Genomic DNA, 24,135 nt, shown 5'->3' with positions numbered 1-24,135 from the left:
TTGCGCCAGAGCGATATCGGGTTTTCGTGTTAGTTTGCGCGCAAGTTAAATTGTGCTTGTATTACAAGTTGAAAGTAAATGTTATCGCTTGAGCACAATTGAAGTTAATGCTTGTCAGCTTAGCTCGTACTCTGAGCTCTGGTTAACTTTCGCAAAACAAAAACGTGTCACAAAACTGTTATACTCAAAATAACACTGTCCAATAAAAATTATTGAAACATTTTTTTCCACACAAATGTTATAAGGTTAGCGCGAGCAATCATGTTAATAAAAAAATCTCTGCATTATACTTTTATAATTATTTTGTCTCATTTTCCTGTAATTCCATTTTGAAATTGTGAGTGTTTTAGTTCCTGTTAGAAATGAAAGTGCAGAACATTTTTATAACTGTCCCTAATTGGCCACAGCAGATAAGGTAACATAAGTTACAACATGGCAGCTCCTATTGTTTTATAGACAGTAAAACTTTACACTTATTTTGTCAAATTTTAAAAATACATCTACATGTTATTCTCAGACTAATCTTTTCTTTGAATGCATCATTCTGTCTAGTATTTATTTTTTATTTAATGTTCCTTTAATATAGAGATAGATAAATATACCTGTATAAATATGGATACGTATGTGTATATATATATATATTTATATGTGTACATATTTATTTATTTATACGTGTATATATGTATTTACAGACATTTATATACACATATAAACACATACATACATATGTTTCTATATGTACAAATGTATAGACATATATACAAGTGCATTGGAGTCCTTTGCTGTCAAGTAGATGAAAACGTGACAAAACATATTTATGCAATATTAACTTTAAAAAAAGTATTACTGTGTATTTACTGTAAATATTTCACATTCCGATATTCTGCACATAAAATATGTTCTATGTATTTATAAATAGATATTCCTATATTTATCTGTATATATCTATACCTATATATAATAATGTATAAATATACTGTATAAATATATATATATATATATATATATATAGGTATAGATATATATAATTGTACCAATATACCATCAGATTTGTGTAGAAATATGTATTTATAAATAAATAGAACATATTCTGCTATTCCCCACTTTTTTCTCTCCATTGACTCCTATAGGGGAATAGGTTATAGCGCATGCGATATTGTAAGTTTGTCTTTTTGCACGCATCGGTTAGCGCGAGCAATATCTTTTTACTTTCAATTTGTAATACGAGCGCAAGCCGACGTGCACTAATGGGCATATTTATCAAGCTTCGTATGGAGCTTGAGGCCCTTTGCTTCAGCAAAGGATAACAAGAGAAAGAAGCAAATTAAATAATAGAAGTAAATTAGAAAGTTGTTTAAAATAGCATTCTCTTTCTGAATCATGAAAGACAAAATATGGGTTTCTTGTCCCTTTAACACATTGATTTCAGCCCCTACAGCAGTGCCCATGTAGTTTTTGGGTAGTTAAATATAAAAATACAACTAAAAGTCTGGCCCCTGGTTAGGTATAAATTAAGTTGTTAAAGTGAAACAAAACCCAAACATTTTCTTTTATTATTCAGATAGAACATACAATTTTAAACAACTTTGTAATTTACTTCTATTATCAAACGTTCTTTGTTTCCTGGTTATATATGGCAGCAGTTTTGTAACAATGTTATATATTAGCACGAGAACTGTAGCGGTGATCAAGTGCGCATGCGCACGAAACGCGTCTGCTTGTGAACCTGTTCATTTTTCTGACCTGATGGTTGTATGATGTTGCTGGCTATTTTGCCAATATGTTTTAAAGTTTGAAATACATTTTTTAAATTTTTATTAGTTTGGGACCTTCTTCATTTCGCTTTGGATACTACAGACACCTTGCTCTGAGCGTCTGGATTACTACATTGGATTAGTTTGTTTGGGGGGTGAGTGGCAGTTCCGCCCATAGTAGCAGCCACAGCATTGGTTTGGGTAAGGGTGTGTCCCCACCAATGCTCCATTGTGCGTTGGTGGGGATTGTTTGTTTGTCTGCAGGTGAGCGCTCTGGTTTACAGCAATTTGTGTGATTTAGCAAGAGAACTAGATGGCAAAATCCAGACATTTTAAAAATGACCATTTTCCCCACAATTAAATCTGAGTCTTTTCTGCCTGAGTTTTTGTTTGGTTTTGTGTCCTTAAATGAAAATCTTAGTCTATATTTATGTAGAACAGTAACTAAAACCTTTCTGATTACAGTGCTGTGCTATCTTTCTGATGGTACTGTGTATACAAAAGTAATAACGATGATATATAACTACCTTTAAGTTACAGGTACAAGCGGTAAATGTAGTTTGTAAGTAACTAAAATAAAAAAAAAAGTAACTGCAAGTTTAGCACCTGCTTCAGTCTATCTCTTTTTTTTTTTCTTGAGGAGGCTCATGGTTTTACAGCCAATCAAAGTTAAAGGGACACTAAACCCACAATTTTCTTTCATGATTCTGATAGAGCAGCAATTTTAAGAAACTTTCTAATTTACTCCTATTATCAATTTTTCTTTATTCTTTTGCTATCTTTAATTGAAAGAGCAGGAATGTACAGCTTAAGAGCCCGCCCATTTTTGGTTCAGTACCTGGGTAGCTACCCAGGTGCTGAACCAAAAATGGGCCGGCTTCTTACCATACATTTCTGCTTTTTCAAATAAAGATAGCAAACAAATGAAGGAAAATTGATAATAGGAGTAAATTTGAAAGTAATAGCTGCTCTATCAGAATCATGAAAGAAAAATGTGGGTTTAGTGTCCCTTTAAAGGGACATTAAACCCAAACATTTTCTTTCATGATTCAGATAGAGAACACAATTGTAAACAACATTCCAATCTACTTCTATCATCTAATTTGCTTTAATCTTTATATATCATTTGTTAAAGAAATAGCAATGCACACAAGGCATCTATGTGCAGTCACCAATCAGCAGCTACTGAGCCTATCTAGATATGCATTTCAACAAAGGATACCAAGAGAATGAAGCAAATTAGATAATATAAATAAATTAGAAAGTTGCTTAAAATGACATGCTTTTTCTAAATCATGAAAAAAAAATTGGGTGTTATGTCCCTTTAATGTCTAGGTTGCTCAGTTGCTTTGGGGATAGGCATTGGTGTTTTTTGAGGGGAGCAGAACCCTTAATCCTCAAAAACTTCTACAAGTCCTGAAATTGTCTTTTATACATTTGTTTAGTGCTCTAAAAGATAAAGATGTTGGGTTAAGAAGAACAAAAAGGTAGGTATAGGTATTAGAATACAAGGTCCCCACAGTACGCACTTTTAATGTTTAGCTTTGTGGTCAACCTTTTATACCCAATATGCAATAGTGATATGTCGCAATACTCAGTAACACAACATTCACTGGAGGTTTATAGTCATTAAAGGGATACTGAATCCAAAAAAAAATTCTTTCATGATTCAGATAGAGCATTCAATTTTAAGCACCTTTCTAATTTACTCCTATTATTATTATTTTTTCCTGTTCTCTTGGTACATTTGCAGACAATCGGCTGCTAACAGGGGGTGTCAATCCGATCTGGATGATTGCTGTCCGCCACCTCGGACAAACCTCTTTATCTAAGTGGATAGAAACAAGGCAGTCAGACTTCCCCTTCTTCCTGCCTGGACCAGCTGCTAGTCTGTGGATGTACCCTACCTCTGCGATTACTGTTTCTTTATGGAGCTCCTGGGTTGGGGGTGACAGACTCACTGCAGACAACTGTTTCGCCACCATCTTACACTTATGTCGAGTAGACCAGAACGCCTCCTCTATCTCATTGACAAGCTTAATTCTGTGCTCCTCCAGAATAGCTTTTAGCTCAGCTATAACAGTGTAGGTGTTGATCTTGTCAATAGGATAGTTTATCCAATGCAGCGTAAAAGCTGCTTTTACCCCGACTATGGGGGGGGGGTGTAGAAACCTTTTCCTCGTGAGGGCTGCCATAGGCCTCAACTCTGTCAGTCAGTGTAGATATCTGCACAATCTTGTATCTGGTAACTTAGTGGAGCCTACAAGCCTAAAAAGTCCCCAAACAGTAAATAGATGGCTTCATAAAATGCTGATAAGGGTCAAGTTTTCAGCATATCACACGGAGGGACCAATTTTGCATCCATTCAAGGTGCTGCCCAGAGACATGCCCTTGTTTTAACATTTCCTTTCGTTCTGTTTTTTTCACACTGATTTTATTTCATCTCAGCATACCTTTTTTGAAATAATTCGAATGTACTTGTTTTGGACTCTTTTCTGCTTGCGTGATTTTGGACTAACAAAATATAGAACTTAAACTTTCACGGATGTCCCTTTAAGACCATAAAGGAAATCGCAAGAAATCATCAAGACATACGCGCCCACATGATGATGCAAAACAGAATGAGGACTCTCAGATGGAGAATAAAAGAAAGGATATTAAGATACCAGATACAAACTGGATACATAAGTACAGCTATTGCAATTATATTTATTATAGATTGTTAACTTGTGTGAACGATAAACAATCCTATTAGGACAAATATTATTTTAGATTTAGGATAGTAGTAATATAGTCCATATACACAAGGGTATTAGGTAAAATTGGTTGTTAAACTTCTCGTATACTGTCCCTGTATTTAACAGTAAAGAACTATGCATAAAACTATAAAAGGAAAGAGAAGCGCTCACTTAGGGGTATATTTATCATAGTGTGAGCGGACATGATACAATGTAGCGTATCATGTCCGCTGCACATCAATAAATGCTGACAACATACGCTGTCGGCATTTATCATTGCACAAGCAGTTCTTGTGAACTGCTTGTGCAATGCCACCCCCTGCAGATTCACGGCCAATCGGCCGCTAGCAGGGGGAGTCAATCAACTCGATCATATTCGATCGGGTTGATTTTTGTCCGCGGTCCCAGGGCATGTAGACAAGTTATGTAGACCTCTGCTTCATAACTTCTGTTTCCGGAGAGCCTGAAGCCTTGCGCGCAAACAGGGGCATCAAGCTCCATTCCAAAGGCTCGCCGGAAACAAGGGGCATCAAGCTCTATACGGAGCTTGATAAATTGGCCCCTATGCATTCATTCATTCCAGATCCAGTATGTCAGTATGTTAGGAATTCTTTGAATGACTCTGTGTCTGCTATTTTTCTGTGGGTCCAGTAGCCAATGGTGACATCCAGTAGTCAATTGAATGCCTCCAATCTCGTTACTTTTAAATTCAAATTGTAATAAATTCAAGTGGCAATTTGTAATCCAAAACTTTGACTCCTTGGGGCCGATTTATAAAATGACGTGCGGACATGATTCACTGTACCGCATCATGTCCGCCCGACATCGCTAAATGCCGACAGAATACACTTTACCTTTAAAGCGCGTGTTAAAATATGTCTATATAAGTATATGGGAAGCTGAAAATTAGGAAAAAGCAGTACTACTACTGAAAATAATCTGTAGTAGATGGAAGGAAACAGAAGCGCCACATGGCCTAGTATTGTATGTACTTGTGTGAAGATGTACATAAAATGTTTCACTCACATTTAGTTAAGACCCCTCTTGGTGCAAATACCGCAGACTGGAATCAAACAGTCATCCAGCAGACTGACCTCCGGTATAGCTCCAACCGCAGTGGAGTGGATCAGGATACTGTGTCCCAAAAAAGTTCTTACACCATATGGTAAAGTGGAGGTGATTAAAGAAGATATAGCAGCAAGTGGTAAGTTCAAAACTTACTTTAATAAAATCAAATAAAAACAGCAATGCATTTTTCAGCCAACCAGTGGCTGTTTAATCAGGTTTAATGTTTTGTATTGACTACTGAAAATAAGTTTGCTTAACTCCAATATTCCTAAGTCCCACACAGCATACTGTTTGGACTTCCATGTACCATCTGAAAAGGAAAGAATTTACAGATTGAAAGGAGAGTCATAAAGTCACAGCGAAGAAATTACAACTGGTGAGAAAAAGTGGGAAAGAATACTCCATGTGAACCCTGAAGTGACAGATAAAAAGATCAATCAAGTACATATAATAAGATCAATGAATAAAGGCTATAGTTTTGGACTAAAAATTGGCACTTGAATCTAAAAGTAACGAGAGTGGAGGCACACCACTGGCTACTGGAGGTCACGTGACCCAAGGAAAAATAACGGACACAGAGTTATTCTAAGAATTCCTAACAGACTGACATACTGGATCCGGAATGAATGCTAAGTGATTTTTAGTAAGAAATCTAGCTAGAACTTTTTGATACGTTTCAATTTTAATTGTTGCGTTCTTAACATTGTATATTAATTTATGAGTGCGCACTCATTATTTTAAGGTTAATATAGCCTATATAAAAATTTAAAAATAAACCATTGTGTCTTTAGCCCTTTTAGCACTTACTGTATCTTTCCTTTTATAGTTTTAGTAATATAGTCCATACCATGCTTTGAAGAAAAGTTAAGTTTGTCTTTCACACAAGCAGGAAATCATTGTTGTGAACCGCCTCTCACACCTGACAAGTTAATTAATTATGTGAGAGACAGGTATATAAGACAGGATGTAGATGATCATTGTATACAGCTACTTTTTAAATTTTGAATGCTCTTGAGAAAGGCATATTCTGCTGAAACGCGTAGAGCAAAGTTATGTGAGTAAGCTGAAACTTTGTATTTTAATTTTTTTTATTAAAAACGCTGTTTTCTACTACATCCTGTCCTTGGATTGTGTCCAGAGGAATTATACACACCGGAAGCTGCAAGACTTACTGTAAGTACTTGCTTTCTAGTACTTTGTTACCTTGACAGTATTTTACAACTCTGTGATTTGCTTTTCATTGAAGAATACACCAAAAGCCACTCAATTCTTAAAAGAGGGTTGGAAGCGCCACCAATTTCTATTTTTTTTTTTAAATATTTATTTATATTCCAATTCGTGATACAATTCAAAATCAATTAAATGTGGTACAAAAAAAGAGAGACATGCAGAATTACATTTTCACAATAGTCAAGTACCAAATAATTAAATTCTCTTTTGTACTCTTGACCAGGAATTGGAGGAGTTTCAAACAAGGAATATAATACATACAAAGACAAAAAATAAATAACAAAAAAAAGTAAGTAAATACATAAATAAATAAAAGGAAGACAAGGGAAAAACAATGACAATAATCCCACTTCTCCCAACAAGTATTAGTCCTATCAGCATGATTCACAAGGCAATTCATCTCTAAGTATCGTATCATGTTATGGACATATTCCGAAGCCCGAAAGAGGGGCTATATACTGCATTTGTGATGAGACTGCGGATTCAGAAATAAAGCATCCCCATTTTTTAAAGAAATTTTTTATTTATTTTTCTGATGATAATGTTGTTTCATATTGTTCAAAAATTAATTTGGACTGAACATTTTTGAGGAATATAGAAAAATTAGGGCTCTTTGTATCCTTCCAGGAAGAAAAGATAACGTTCCTTGCGCAAACTATTATAAAATTGATAAATACTATATTTCCTATTTCTTTTGAGAATTCTTTTAAAAAGACAATTTCCTCCAACTTGAAAATAATTTGATGTTTAAGTATCCTTGACAACAAAAACATTACCTTACCCCAAAACGCTCTCACTTTAGGGCAATACCAGATACAATGTAGAATGTCAGCCATTGGGAAGTTACATCTTGAACACCCAGTCAGTTGATTATTTTTCCATTTTCCAATATCCATTGGAGTTATATATTTCCTATTATTCAATTTTATTTGCGATTCACGTCATGCTAGTTGAGGTGTTGCTTTCTATACTCTTGTAATACTTTTTTGCAATTAGATCAGTGTTTACAGTAGGAATATCATGTAACCATTTTTGTTATAAATCCTGTAATTGTATTTCTCCCTCTTTTTGTAACAATAATCTATACCATCCCGAGATTGAGGAATTGCCTTTTTGAAACAAATTAATCCTAGTCTCCAGTCCTTGTAAGAACAGTGGATTTCCAGTGATGGGTAAATACTTTGAACAATGAAAATTTACATCCAGTAATTTGCAGAACTTTTGCCATGCAATTATGGGATTTCGAAAAGTAAATCATGCTTTTCTTGAGTTCTTGAGGTTAATATGAACCAGAGCTTTTAATAAGTATGGCCTAAAGAGTTCTGCCTCAATTTTTGTAAGACATAATTGTTGAGTGTTTACTAACCAGTCAGGGATAATTTTCATTAAGATCACTAGCTTGTATTTTAAAAATGAAGGTAGATTTAATCCTGCAAATTCTCTAAATTAGGAAAGTTTATGCAAAGATAATTTGGGTTTAGTATTTCCCAAAAAACATAATTTATGTAAGAACTTACCTGATAAATTCATTTCTTTCATATTAGCAAGAGTCCATGAGCTAGTGACGTATGGGATATACATTCCTACCAGGAGGGGCAAAGTTTCCCAAACCTCAAAATGCCTATAAATACACCCCTCACCACACCCACAATTCAGTTTAACGAATAGCCAAGAAGTGGGGTGATAAAAAAGTGCGAAAGCATATAAAATAAGGAATTGGAATAATTGTGCTTTATACAAAAATCATAACCACCCCAAAAAAAGGGCGGGCCTCATGGACTCTTGCTAATATGAAAGAAATGAATTTATCAGGTAAGTTCTTACATAAATTATGTTTTCTTTCATGTAATTAGCAAGAGTCCATGAGCTAGTGACGTATGGGATAATGATTACCCAAGATGTGGATCTTTCCACGCAAGAGTCACTAGAGAGGGAGGGATAAAATAAAGACAGCCAATTCCTGCTGAAAATAATCCACACCCAAAATAAAGTTTAATGAAAAACATAAGCAGAAGATTCAAACTGAAACCGCTGCCTGAAGTACTTTTCTACCAAAAACTGCTTCAGAAGAAGAAAATACATCAAAATGGTAGAATTTAGTAAAAGTATGCAAAGAGGACCAAGTTGCTGCTTTGCAAATCTGATCAATCGAAGCTTCATTCCTAAATGCCCAGGAAGTAGAAACTGACCTAGTAGAATGAGCTGTAATCCTTTGAGGCGGAGTTTTACCCGACTCAACATAGGCAAGATGAATTAAAGATTTCAACCAAGATGCCAAAGAAATGGCAGAAGCTTTCTGGCCTTTTCTAGAACCGGAAAAGATAACAAATAAACTAGAAGTCTTTCGGAAAGACTTAGTAGCTTCAACATAATATTTCAAAGCTCTAACAACATCCAAAGAATGCAATGATTTCTCCTTAGAATTCTTAGGATTAGGACATAATGAAGGAACCACAATTTCTCTACTAATGTTGTTAGAATTCACAACTTTAGGTAAAAATTCAAAAGAAGTTCGCAACACTGCCTTATCCTGATGAAAAATCAGAAAAGGAGACTCACAAGAAAGAGCAGATAATTCAGAAACTCTTCTGGCAGAAGAGATTGCCAAAAGGAACAAAACTTTCCAAGAAAGTAATTTAATGTCTAATGAATGCATAGGTTCAAACGGAGGAGCTTGAAGAGCCCCCAGAACCAAATTCAAACTCCAAGGAGGAGAAATTGACTTAATGACAGGTTTTATACGAACCAAAGCTTGTACAAAACAATGAATATCAGGAAGATTAGCAATCTTTCTGTGAAAAAGAACAGAAAGAGCAGAGATTTGTCCTTTCAAAGAACTTGCGGATAAACCTTTATCTAAACCATCCTGAAGAAACTGTAAAATTCTCGGAATTCTAAAAGAATGCCAAGAAAAATGATGAGAAAGACACCAAGAAATATAAGTCTTCCAGACTCTATAATATATCTCTCTGGATACAGATTTACGAGCCTGTAACATAGTATTAATCACAGAGTCAGAGAAACCTCTTTGACCAAGAATCAAGCGTTCAATCTCCATACCTTTAAATTTAAGGATTTGAGATCCTGATGGAAAAAAGGACCTTGCGACAGAAGGTCTGGTCGTAGCGGAAGAGTCCACGGATGGCAAGAGGCCATCCGGACAAGATCCGCATACCAAAACCTGTGAGGCCATGCCGGAGCTACCAGCAGAACAAACGAGCATTCCTTCAGAATCTTGGAGATTACTCTTGGAAGAAGAACTAGAGGCGGAAAGATATAAGCAGGATGATACTTCCAAGGAAGTGATAATGCATCCACTGCTTCCGCCTGAGGATCCCGGGATCTGGACAGATACCTGGGAAGTTTCTTGTTTAGATGAGACGCCATCAGATCTATTTCTGGAAGCTCCCACATTTGAACAATCTGAAGAAATACCTCTAGGTGAAGAGACCATTCGCCCGGATGCAACGTTTGGCGACTGAGATAATCCGCTTCCCAATTGTCTATACCTGGGATATGAACCGCAGATATTAGACAGGAGCTGGATTCCGCCCAAACCAGAATTCGAGATACTTCTTTCATAGCCAGAGGACTGTGAGTCCCTCCTTGATGATTGATGTATGCCACAGTAGTGACATTGTCTGTCTGAAAACAAATGAACGATTCTCTCTTCAGAAGAGGCCAAAACTGAAGAGCTCTGAAAATTGCACGGAGTTCCAAAATATTGATCGGTAATCTCACCTCCTGAGATTCCCAAACTCCTTGTGCTGTCAGAGATCCCCACACAGCTCCCCAACCTGTGAGACTTGCAAGCACAAACTTACTTCACCACCTCCATAGGAGGCAAAGTTTGTAAAACTGAATTGTGGGTGTGGTGAGGGGTGTATTTATAGGCATTTTGAGGTTTGGGAAACTTTGCCCCTCCTGGTAGGAATGTATATCCCATACGTCACTAGCTCATGGACTCTTGCTAATTACATGAAAGAAAGAAAGTTCTAAGTGAAAAGTTTAGAGATTTTATATTCCTTTTCCTCAAAAAAAGAGGTAAGTTTTGCATAACATATAAAAGTTTTGGGAGAGTCATCACTTTGACTAAGTTAATTTTTCCAACCATTTCCTTAAATCTGCCTGAGTTTTATTTATAAAATCAATGTAATTATCATTGTACCATGTTTGCTTATAGAAATACCAAGATATTTTAACTGCTCAACTATTTTAAAAGGAAAATTTGAGTTTAATCCATTCTTTTTAGCAATCCATAAAAGTTCTGATTTTTGGGTATTAACGGTGTAACCCGAGAATGAGCCAAAACAATTTAGAATTTCCATAATCTTAAATACATTAGTATTTGTATCGCTCAGATAAAACCAATAATTCGTCCGCATAGAGGGAGATTTGAATTTTTGCATTACCTATTTGTATCCCTTTTAAATCTCTGCGTAATGTGACAGCTAATGGTTCAATACATACATTTAAAGCAATGGGGAGAGTGGGCAGCCTTGACAAGTGCCTCTAGATAATTGAAAATGCAAAGTAACAGATCCATTGATTATAAGTGCAGATAACGGATTATTATATAATGTGCGTATAAAAGCACAGAAAGGTCCCTCAAAACCAAATTTTATTAATGATTCAAACAAATTATCCCAGCTTATGAAATCAAAGGCCTTCTCGGCATCCACCGCCACTATAGCCCTATCTTCTTTAAAACATGTTCCTTTTTTTTAGCGGCTATTTTTTTGATGTACTGAGTTTGACAAGGGGACCGGTCCGGTTCCGAAACGTTATGCTGTTTTTATCTGAAGGAGATTAAAAGTTAATGTTTTACTAAGTCCACTGAGTGCTTTATTCTGCTTTGGGATATTGACTTTCTATTTAGCACCGTGGCTGTTGATGGATTGTTACATGGAGTGCATCCTTTTTGGATCAATATATATATATATATACACAAATCTAACTTTACCTATGTGTTTATCTCCAATGAAGTAGATTTAAGCATAGAGTGCAGAATAGCAGTATGAAGGGGCAATATGGAATTAAGTCTGAGGACCCTAATTATACCCATGTTACAGCTCCTGTTTATATCTTATGCTTTATATCATATGCCTTATGTCTAGCTGTTTAGGTTTCAGAACAGATTAACAGCGGATTCACTATTGGTATACAGGCTGTGTCTTATCCTAATAAGAATTAGAAGTTGATGGTGAAATGTTGCTTATGTTTTTAATTTTGTATTATATGCTGTATATATATTAATAATGTATTTTACACTTTTTATCACACAGGATTTCACTGTTGGTTACACGATCACTGGGAATTGAGCCTCCAGCCACATACAACGTCTTTGATGACGGATATTTGCTGTGGTTGGCACGGGTAGGTGGTTGGCGGCTTCCGGGGGTGTGACCCATTAGTGTGCGGTGTCTCCTTGCAGATGACGCAATTGAAGCACCGGGTGTGCACCGCTGTGAGCCGGATCATGATGGAGTCTAGGTGATTGAATCTGATATTGCTTATTACATTATTGGTTTATTGAATACATAATTGGTGCTAGGGGGGTATAAGTATATCACTGTTTTTGTTCACTGTTGTTGTAAGTCTGAGGACGGGGGTGAAACCCCCGAAACGTCACGTAGTAAAATTATTTTGGAAATTCAAACGGAGAGTGCCTGCTTCTTTTTGGGATTGTCTGTACTTTTGCTGTGCACCCCAGATTACAATTGAGAGTGCTTTACCACTGGATTTTGCTCTAATATTTATTTGTCTTTAAGCACCCAAAGCTCAAGGGAGAGTATACTATACTCCTATACTACTCAGCACTTTTCTGCAACATGTCTCAACCGGTGCAGCCAGTACATGCCAGTGCTGAAGGATCAAGTAGTGGGGCAATATTGGGGGCTAAGGTGTTTCAGTACACGGAGGAGGATGCCCAAGAGATACTATTTGAGACTTTGACTACAGGCCCTGCAGAAAGACCGGTTGAACATATTATTTCCCATTTACTTAAACTTAAGAAAAGAGAAAAGGATTTGGAGCTACATGGCCAGTACCATTCAGAATATTATCACAAAGGGTTTATACCTAGAGGGTTTCGAGTAAAAAATGTGCCCACGCTGGGGAGGAACAACCCTAATTTTTGTGAGAGGTGGTGCAACATTCTAAATAAGTGTGCCTTAGATCTAATGCTGCTGGTTATACAGGAAGTAAGGAATCTTATGTCACAACTGAAAATAGAAATTGAGACCTATATGGCTGCCAATAATGAAACACTGGTACAGAGGGGTGAGGATGACTGGACAGCAAAGTTGCAAACTCAGCTGACCCAATATCAAAAGGAGCTTACTGCATTCAAAAATAGAAAGTTTGAGGCGGTACAGGAAGATTACCGTGAACGTAAGGTGTATAAATGGACACTAAAACCTGAGGAGAGACAGCACATACGTGAATTTAGGCCCAGAAGCTTTAGGGCCAGGAGACCAGCTAATCTAACCACAGTAGATAGCTCAGGCTCAGGAACGGACTCTGAGGACGTAACTGAAGGAGGACCACAGACTGGATCACAGTACCAAGAAGGGGTTACTACTAGGTCAAAAAACGCCGGAGGGGACGCCCCCACCCGAGGAGGGGGCAACATAAGAGGAAGACCGCCACGCCAGAGGCGTTAGAGGAAGACAACATTGTCATTAATCTAATCCAAAGGACACTGTCAGAAATTGACTTGAGGCTCTTAAAGAGGGGACTATCATTTGTACCTACGGGTTTTACAGATTATTTTGACCTACATGTTGATCTACAAAGGTTCCAGAGAATGCTGAGACTTAAGGAGCATTTTGGCCATACTAGTACTGAACAGGTGGTGGAGTTTAGGAAGAAGAGCTCCTTTGATCCTAGGAGCAATAACCCTAATATCCAAGCTTTCTGCAAGGTGGTGGAGAAAGAAATGCAGGAATCTGTTCAAGATCAAAGACAACAGGTAAGATTCAATCTTACTAAAGTAGAAAGGGATTCTCTTAAGGCACTAACAAAGGATAAAACTATAGTGATAAGGAAGGCGGACAAAGGTGGGGCCATTGTTCTACTCGATTATGTTCACTATAGGGAAGAAATCCTGACACAATTGGATGATGCAACTGTATATTCCAGACTGCCTAGAGATCCCACTGACAGGTTCAAAAAGGAGATTGATGATTACCTAAAGGAAGCCTTTGAGGATGGTATTATCACGCAGGATACAATGGGATACCTGACAAAGGACTACCCAAAAGTACCAATCTTCTACACGCTCCCCAAGGTACATACCACCTGGGAGGCCGATTGTTTCGGCAGTTGACTCACTACTGCAGCCATCGGCTATCTATATAGATAGTCTGTTACAACCATACGTACAAGGAATGAGGACCTACATCAAAGATTCAAAGGATGCTATAGATTCCCTTGTGAAGATCAGACTGAAAGGAGGGGAATGGCTGGTGACCCTGGATGTCACTAGCCTATATACGGTGATCCCCCATGAAGAAGGCCTGGCGGCTGTAAGAAAACAACTGTTGAGGAATCCATATATAGGACCCCCAGTGGAGTTCATCCTTGACCTCCTGGAGACCTGTCTGAAGAAGAACTACTTCAGATTTGAACAACAATACTTCTAACAGCTGATGGGAACAGCGATGGGGTCCAATGTGGCCCCATCTTACGCAAACCTGTTTATGGCAGAATTTGAGGACCATGGAACTGAATGCTTTAAGAGGAAGGAGATCCTCTACTTCAAGAGATTTATTGATGATCTCATATTGATATGGTCTGGAGATGAACAAGATCTACTCAGTTGGTTCAATGAATTGAATACTGAACATAGAAACACTCAAATTCAAAATGAATTGGAACCAGGAGGGGATAGAATTCCTGGACCTAAGGATTTTCAAATCCAATGGTGGTCTTGGGACCACTCTGTTCCGAAAAGCCACTGATAAAAACTCTCTTCTAGAAGCGACTAGTTGTCACCCACCGGCGCTGAAGAAAGCTCTACCAAAGTCCCAATTTGTAAGGGTTAAAAGGAACAACACTGATGGAGGACGGGCAGCAAGACAAACGGATGAGATGAAGGAACGCTTCTTGAGAAGAGGTTACCATAAGGGGTTATTGGAGAAACACATTAGTGAAATATATTCAGAGAAGGCCCCTGAGCGACAGATGGTGGAACAAGAGAAGATGACCCTAGTGACTACGTATGCAGCTGATAAGAATGGTTTGAGCACCATTCTGAAACAAAATTGGAAAATATTACGTTTGGATGATGCCCTCCCTTTTAAAGGGATGGGTGAACCAAGGATTGGTTACCGGAGAGGTAAATCTTTGAAAGATATCCTACAGCTCACGGACCCGGTTCACTGCTATACCAACAGGACATGGTTGGAGGATGTTAAGCCAGGATGTTATAGATGCAGTGGCTGTACCACCTGTAACGGGTTAATAACAGGTACATTTTTCCACCACCCAAGAAGCAGAAAAAGGTATACACATAGACACAGGATGACATGTACGACCAGTCATGTGGTCTACCTACTGCATTGCCCATGTAGTTTATTTTACGTGGGTAAAACTAATGACAACCTACGAATACGTATGGCTAATCACAAGAGCTCAATCAGAAGGGCCATTAAGAAGGGTGAATCGGACTAACCAGTTGCTCGCCACTTCCTGGAGAGTGGGCATAATGTCTGTGATTTAAGGTATACATTGATAGATCATGTTCCTGCACTGAGAAGAGGTGGTGACAGGGGCAACATTCTACTACAGAAAGAATCCAGATGGACTTACGAATTGGACACCTTGACCCCTAAGGGCCTGAATGTGAAGCTGGACTGACTTTTCCTAAATTGTTATAAAAATTCCCCATGAGTATTTTAGTTATTGAGTATATGGTTGGCTCACTCCATTCCTATAGTATGATCTATTATTTACCTCTGGTTTGGTTTGGTTGCTCTTTAAATCTAACGTTATCTAACATAGAGTGCAGAATAGCAGTATGAAGGGGCAATATGGAATTAAGTCTGAGGACCCTAATTATACCCATGTGACAGCTCCTGTTTATATCTTATGCTTTATATCATATGCCTTATGTCTAGCTGTTTAGGTTTCAGAACAGATTAACAGCGGATTCACTATTGGTATACAGGCTGTGTCTTATCCTAATAAGAATTAGAAGTTGATTGTGAAATGTTGCTTATGTTTTTAATTTTGTATTATATGCTGTATATATATTAATAATGTATTTTACACTTTTTATCACACAGGATTTCACTGTTGGTTACACGATCACTGGGAATTGAGCCTCCAGCCACATACAACGTCTTTGATGACGGATATTTGCTGTGGTTGGCACAGGTAGGTGGTTGGCGGCTTCCGGGGGTGTGACCCATTAGTGTGCGGTGTCTCCTTGCAGATGACGCAATTGAAGCGCCGGGTGTGCACTGCTGTGAGCCAGATCATGATGGAGTCTAGGTGATTGTATCTGATATTGCTTATTACATTATTGGTTTATTGAATACATAATTGGTGCTAGGGGGGTATAAGTATATCACTGTTTTTGTTCACTGCTGTTGTAAGTCTGAGGACGGGGGTGAAACCCCGAAACGTCACGTAGTAAAATTATTTTGGAAATTCAAACGGAGAGTGCCTGCTTCTTTTTGGGATTGTCTGTACTTTTGCTGTGCACCCCGGATTACAATTGAGAGTGCTTTACCACTGGATTTTGCTATATACACAAACACATACATACATACACATTTATACATATTTACACACACACACACACACACACATATATATATATATATATATATATATATATATATATATATATATACACACACAGATACACATACATTCTTACATATGTGCTCACACATACATATATACATACACATTCATACATATGTACTCGCACATACACATTCATACATACAGGGAGTGCAGAATTATTAGGCAAATGAGTATTTTGACCACATCATCCTCTTTATGCATGTTGTCTTACTCCAAGCTGTATAGGCTCGAAAGCCTACTACCAATTAAGCATATTAGGTGATGTGCATCTCTGTAATGAGAAGGGGTGTGGTCTAATGACATCAACACCCTATATCAGGTGTGCATAATTATTAGGCAACTTCCTTTCCTTTGGCAAAATGGGTCAAAAGAAGGACTTGACAGGCTCAGAAAAGTCAAAAATAGTGAGATATCTTGCAGAGGGTTGCAACACTCTTAAAATTGCAAAGCTTCTGAAGCGTGATCATCGAACAATCAAGCGTTTCATTCAAAATAGTCAACAGGGTCGCAAGAAGCGTGTGGAAAAACCAAGGCGCAAAATAACTGCCCATGAACTGAGAAAAGTCAAGCGTGCAGCTGCCAAGATGCCACTTGCCACCAGTTTGGCCATATTTCAGAGCTGCAACATCACTGGAGTGCCCAAAAGCACAAGGTGTGCAATACTCAGAGACATGGCCAAGGTAAGAAAGGCTGAAAGACGACCACCACTGAACAAGACACACAAGCTGAAATGTCAAGACTGGGCCAAGAAATATCTCAAGACTGATTTTTCTAAGGTTTTATGGACTGATGAAATGAGAGTGAGTCTTGATGGGCCAGACGGATGGGCCCGTGGCTGGATTGGTAAAGGGCAGAGAGCTCCAGTCCGACTCAGACGCCAGCAAGGTGGAGGTGGAGTACTGGTTTGGGCTGGTATCATCAAAGATGAGCTTGTGGGGCCTTTTCGGGTTGAGGATGGAGTCAAGCTCAACTCCCAGTCCTACTGCCAGTTTCTGGAAGACACCTTCTTCAAGCAGTGGTACAGGAAGAAGTCTGCATCCTTCAAGAAAAACATGATTTTCATGCAGGACAATGCTCCATCACACGCGTCCAAGTACTACACAGCGTGGCTGGCAAGAAAGGGTATAAAAGAAGAAAATCTAATGACATGGCCTCCTTGTTCACCGGATCTGAACCCCATTGAGAACCTGTGGTCCATCATCAAATGTGAGATTTACAAGGAGGGAAAACAGTACACCTCTCTGAACAGTGTCTGGGAGGCTGTGGTTGCTGCTGCACGCAATGTTGATGGTGAACAGATCAAAACACTGACAGAATCCATGGATGGCAGGCTTTTGAGTGTCCTTGCAAAGAAAGGTGGCTATATTGGTCACTGATTTGTTTTTGTTTTGTTTTTGAATGTCAGAAATGTATATTTGTGAATGTTGAGATGTTATATTGGTTTCACTGGTAAAAATAAATAATTGAAATGGGTATATATTTGTTTTTTGTTAAGTTGCCTAATAATTATGCACAGTAATAGTCACCTGCACACACAGATATCCCCCTAAAATAGCTATAACTAAAAACAAACTAAAAACTACTTCCAAAATGTGATAATTTTGTCTCACTAAACTTCAGAGATTTATAATAAAAAATAAAATAAATGGAATGTAGCTCTTTTCTTGTAAACAGCAAGTAAATATAACTTAATCTACTAGCATGCACAAGGTGAGCATTTACTTTAGTAATTGAAATGAAAAGTATGGATTATACCTCTATGAATGATAATAATAAATCTTATGTGAGAAACTTATTAAGCTTCTAATATATAAGCAATGATTCCTTAATATTATGACCAAAGAAAAAATGAGAAAAAATCCTTTATATTCAGGATAAGTAATGAGTTGATAAAGATCAATTCTTGATAAAGTAATGTTCAAGTAACTTTCCTTAAGTTTCACGCACTCACACAAACACTCTAAAATATATATACAATGTTCCAACACACACGCAATATTGACCAGCAAGGAGGAGGTTAATTCATTGTAATACAGCTCAGGTAAGTAATGACACTTAGCGTTATATTTGGAAACCTTAAACTTTGTATACAATACGATACCAATACCAGCGTGGTGATAAGATCAGATTTTGCCAGAAGCGATGATGAAGCGTGGAGAGCGGAATTAACAGCAGAGTAAGTACTAAACCGGAGAATATTAGAGAGCGGCGTTCCGGTAGCAGCTTGTGTGAGTGCGGCTTCAGCTGTGTGTGATTGAGTTCCGGTAGCGTAGGAATATGATTAGAAGTCTCAGTCCAAAAGGAATCAGGAAAGAAGTGCAGCAAACTTTGAGATACAAACAGCCTTCAAAAATAAAAATACTTAAGACCTGAAAGGGAAAAGTAAACTGCTTGGAATGAGCAGTAGCACAGGATGAGAGAATCCACTTTAATTTTCAGGCACTGAGTAATGGAAAAGCACTTCCTTAAATAGGAGGAAGTGCTGATAGTCAGAAAGTCTTAAAGGGATATCACATCCCCCCCTTCTCAGGGAATCACCCCCGGGGATTCCAGACCAGGTTTAAGGGGGTAACGATGATGGAATGACTTCACCAGACGAGGGGCATGAACTTCTGAATGAAGATGCCAGGAATCATCCTCTGGACCATAACCCTTCCATCTGATGAGATATTCTAATCTCTGTCGTCGAATCCTAGAATCCAGTATTGATTCAACTTCAAATTCCTCTGGAAGATCCACTGAGATAGGAGGCGGAAGATCAACTGTCGTGCGTGTCATTGAATCAAAAGGTTTCAATAATGAAATATGGAAGGTGGGATGAAACTTGTAGTCCTTGGGTAACGTGAGCTTGACCACATTGGGATTTATTATCTGCTCCACAGGGTAAGGTCCCAGAAATTGGTTAGCCAGTTTCTTGCTAGGGACCTGAAGTTTGAGGTTTTTAGTAGAGAGTAATACTAGGTCACCTATTTTATATTCAGGTCCAATCGAATGTTTCCGATCATAGTATTTCTTTTGGTATTCCTTAGCTTCGGCTAGATGTTTTTTCAATACTCTCAATCGATCTTGAAGCTTGGAAGAAAAATCTAAAGCTGAAGGGGAATTCACTGTTTTGTGGGACAAGGTTATAGTATTAGGATGGTACCCATAAGTTGCGAAGAAGGGGGATGTTTTGGTTGAGGAACAGAATGAATTATTATGAGTAAATTCAGCCATAGGAAGGTAAATTAGCCAGTCATCTTGTAAATGTGAAATATAACAACGTAAAAAGTGTTCAATGGTCTGGTTGAGTCTTTCTGTCAACCCATTTGTCTGAGGATGAAAAGCAGTTGTGTAGCGATGATCAATTTTCAGTAACTTACACAAAGATCTCCAGAAGGAAGAGGTGAATTGGGTACCCCTATCAGTAATAATATTAGAGGGTAAACCGTGTAGTCTTACAACCTGATCAAGAAATACTTTGGCTGTAGTCATGGCAGTTGGTAATCCCTTAAGTGGAATAAAATGAGCCAGTCTTGTTAAATGGTCAACTACTACCATGATAGTGTTATATTGTTGTGATGCAGGTAACTCCACTATAAAATCCATGGCAATAGTACTCCATGGTTTATCTGGAATGGGCAGAGGTCTAAGTAACCCTATGGGTTTTTTATGTTCAATTTTATTTCTAGCACAATTCTCACACCTAGAGACGTAATCATAAATGTATTTATTCATCCCTGGCCACCAAAACTTACGACGGGTAAGTTCAATGGTTTTCTGTATCCCTGGGTGACCAGATATGGTGTCATCATGGGTATGTGTGAGAATGGAAGACCTTATTTTCTCAGGTATGTATAACTTTTCTTCATGATAGAAAAGACCTGTAGTAGGATCTTTGGAACAATTTTGTAATGGTATTGAATCATGTTTTAGAGCAGTGTAAATCTCTTCTTCTAAGGGTGTTAAAGTACCTATTATCTTTTCTGGAGGGATAGTGAAGTTAGGTTGTTCATGAGGAAGTAACTCATAAATACGAGAAAGTGCATCTGCCTTTGTGTTTTGACTCCCAGGTTTATAAGTTATTAGAAAGTTAAAGCGATCTAAAAAGAGTGACCACCTTGCTTGTCTAGCTGTTAAAGTCTTATTCTTTTTTAAGTATTCTAAATTTTTATGATCAGTATAAATAAGGAATGGAATTACTGATCCTTCTAGTAGGTGTCTCCATTGTTCTAGAGAACACTTAATAGCAAGGAGTTCTTTGTCTCCAACACTATAGTTAGCTTCAGCACAAGTCAACGTTCTTGAATAGAACGCAATGGGATGAACTTCACCTGTCTCCTTATTTTGTTGGGAAAGAACAGCCCCTATGCCTGTATTAGATGCATCAACTTCCAACAGGAACTGTTGATCAAATTTAGGCAGTGTTAGTATTGGAGCTGTTGTGAACATTTCCTTAAGACTATCAAAAGTCTTCTGGGCTTGTTCAGACCACTTAAAGCGCTGTTTTATACTAGTTAATTGTGTTAATGGTTTTATCACTGAGGAGAAGTTTTTTATAAATTTACGGTAATAATTTGCGAAACCAATAAATCGCTGTAATGCTTTTACTGTAGTGGGTTTAGGCCAGTCTTTAATTGCGGCTACTTTTTCAGGATCCATTTCTATTTTGTTTGGGGTAATTATATAACCCAAAAATTTTATTTTAGAGACATGAAAAACACATTTTTCTAGCTTTGCATATAACTTATGCTCCTTGAGACGAGTAAGAACCCACCTAACATGTTTTTCATGTTCTATGGGAGTTTTCGAATAAATCAGAATATCATCTAGATATATGATGACACAGATATCCATTAGATCATGAAAAATCTCGTTGATAAAATGTTGGAAGGTTGCGGGAGCATTGCTTAAACCAAAGGGCATTACGTTATACTGGAAAAGACCATAGCGGGTTCTGAACGCGGTTTTCCATTCGTGCCCTTCCTTTATGCGAATAAGATTATAAGCGCCCTTTAGATCTAATTTCGAGTAGATCGTGGCCTCATTTAATCTTTCGAGTAACTCTGGTATGAGAGGTAAAGGATACCTATTTTTAATTGTTATTTCATTCAATGCCCTGTAGTCAATAATAGGTCTTATTGTCCCATCTTTGTTGCGTACTAAAAACAATCCTGCAGCAGCAGGGGATGTTGAGTGTGAGATGAACCCTTTTCGCAAGTTTTCATCTAAATATGATCTTAGATATACCAATTCTTCTTGCGAAAGAGGGTAAATCTTACCATGTGGTATTTGAGATCCCGGTATTAAATCAATGGGACAGTCAAATTCCCTATGTGGTGGGAGGTTTTCTGCCTCCTTGAGGTCAAATACCTCTGCCAGGTCCTGATAAATGTGAGGTAGCTCATGTTCTATAGTAGAGATTACCTGATAGGGAAAACAAGTCTTTATACAATAATCAGAGTCAAATTTTACTTGTGGTGATGACCAGTCAATATGAGGATTATGTATTTGTAACCAGTTAAAACCTAAAATAATAATATGCATGTAGATAGGTATGAGGTCAAAAGTAATATATTCGGAATGTCCTTGGTCAGTTGTTACGAGTAAAGGGATTGTCTGATGAGTAATGGGGCCCTGTTGTATAATAGAACCATCAATAAGTTTAACTGAAACAGGATGTGTCTTGACAACAGTTGGAATTTTATTGAGCTTAACATATGCTATATCTATATAGTTTCCTGACGCCCCAGAATCAATCAAAGCGTTAGAGCGCACGTTTTTCTGATCCCACTGTAAAGAAAAGGTGAGAGTGAGATGGGGGTTTTGAGAAATGTGAAAAATATTGTGATTGAAACTACCCTTACCCCTTTTCTGTCTCAATAGAGATGGACAATTTGTGACAGAGTGGTCTTTTTGTCCACAATAAAGACAGAGATTTTCTAATCTACGTCTAGTTTTTTCCTCTGGGGTTAGAGGACCCCTTATAGTTCCAATTTCCATAGGAACCTGGTTTGAAACAGCTTTTTCCATGGTTGTAAAACAGGGATATGAACGTCTGGGCACAACTTCATAGGAAGCTTTTTCAGCCTTTCTTTCACGTAACCTTCGGTCCAAAGTGGTGCTTAATTTTATCAACCCATTCAGTGTGTCAGGCATCTCTAATCGTGACAATTCATCTTTAAGGGATTCAGAGAGACCCAATCTGAATTGATTCTTTAAACTGATCTCGTTCCATTGAGAGTCATCTATCCACATTTGAAATTCAGTAATATATTCTTCAATGTTTCTTTTCCCCTGTTTCATAGATCTTAATTTATTCTCAGCTGTTATTTGAGTGTGGGAATCCTCATACAAGGCAGTCATAGCTAGAAAAAATTCTTCAAGCGAATCCAATATTGAATGTTCACTTTCAAAGAATCTATTGGCCCAGGAGCGTGGCTCCCCCTGTAGGAAGGATATAGTGGTACAGACCTTTATCCTTTCACTATGGTATGTTTTAGGTCTAAGTGAGAAAAGAAGTTTACATGCACTTTTAAAATCCCTGAATTCGCTGCGTTTGCCAGAAAATGGTTGTGGGTATTGTATGTGAGGTTCAGCAATTCCTGCTTCTTTCCCTGACATACAATCTTTTATTAAGATTTTGAGAGCTTTATTTTCAGTTTGTACCTCTGTTAAGGCTCTAGCAAGATATTCTAATTTCTGATGAATATTAGAAAATTCATTTTTAATTTCATTAGGATCCATCTTCCAAATAAAAAAAAACTTTATTTTTGGCTTGAAAATTCTGTGATAATTTTGTCTCACTAAACTTCAGAGATTTATAATAAAAAATAAAATAAATGGAATGTAGCTCTTTTCTTGTAAACAGCAAGTAAATATAACTTAATCTAGTAGCATGCACAAGGTGAGCATTTACTTTAGTAATTGAAATGAAAAGTATGGATTATACCTCTATGAATGATAATAATAAATCTTATGTGAGAAACTTATTAAGCTTCTAATATATAAGCAATGATTCCTTAATATTATGACCAAAGAAAAAATGAGAAAAAATCCTTTATATTCAGGATAAGTAATGAGTTGATAAAGATCAATTCTTGATAAAGTAATGTTCAAGTAACTTTCCTTAAGTTTCACGCACTCACACAAACACTCTAAAATATATATACAATGTTCCAACACACACGCAATATTGACCAGCAAGGAGGAGGTTAATTCATTGTAATACAGCTCAGGTAAGTAATGACACTTAGCGTTATATTTGGAAACCTTAAACTTTGTATACAATACGATACCAATACCAGCGTGGTGATAAGATCAGATTTTGCCAGAAGCGATGATGAAGCGTGGAGAGCGGAATTAACAGCAGAGTAAGTACTAAACCGGAGAATATTAGAGAGCGGCGTTCCGGTAGCAGCTTGTGTGAGTGCGGCTTCAGCTGTGTGTGATTGAGTTCCGGTAGCGTAGGAATATGATTAGAAGTCTCAGTCCAAAAGGAATCAGGAAAGAAGTGCAGCAAACTTTGAGATACAAACAGCCTTCAA

At 37.6% G+C, this 24,135-nt stretch overlaps 1 protein-coding gene across 3 annotated transcripts in view; it reads right to left on the bottom strand.

The window, feature by feature from the left end:
- Positions 1-24,135, bottom strand: part of OSBPL5 (oxysterol binding protein like 5) — a 526,154-nt gene that overhangs the window by 3,832 nt on the left and 498,187 nt on the right. The gene's annotated exons all lie outside the window — the stretch shown is intronic.

This window comes from Bombina bombina, chromosome 7 (genome assembly GCF_027579735.1).
Source record: "Bombina bombina isolate aBomBom1 chromosome 7, aBomBom1.pri, whole genome shotgun sequence".
In the NCBI taxonomy this organism is placed as follows: domain Eukaryota; kingdom Metazoa; phylum Chordata; class Amphibia; order Anura; family Bombinatoridae; genus Bombina; species Bombina bombina.
Note: the sequence above shows the minus strand (reverse complement) of the source record. Positions and strands in the feature narration are given on the sequence as shown.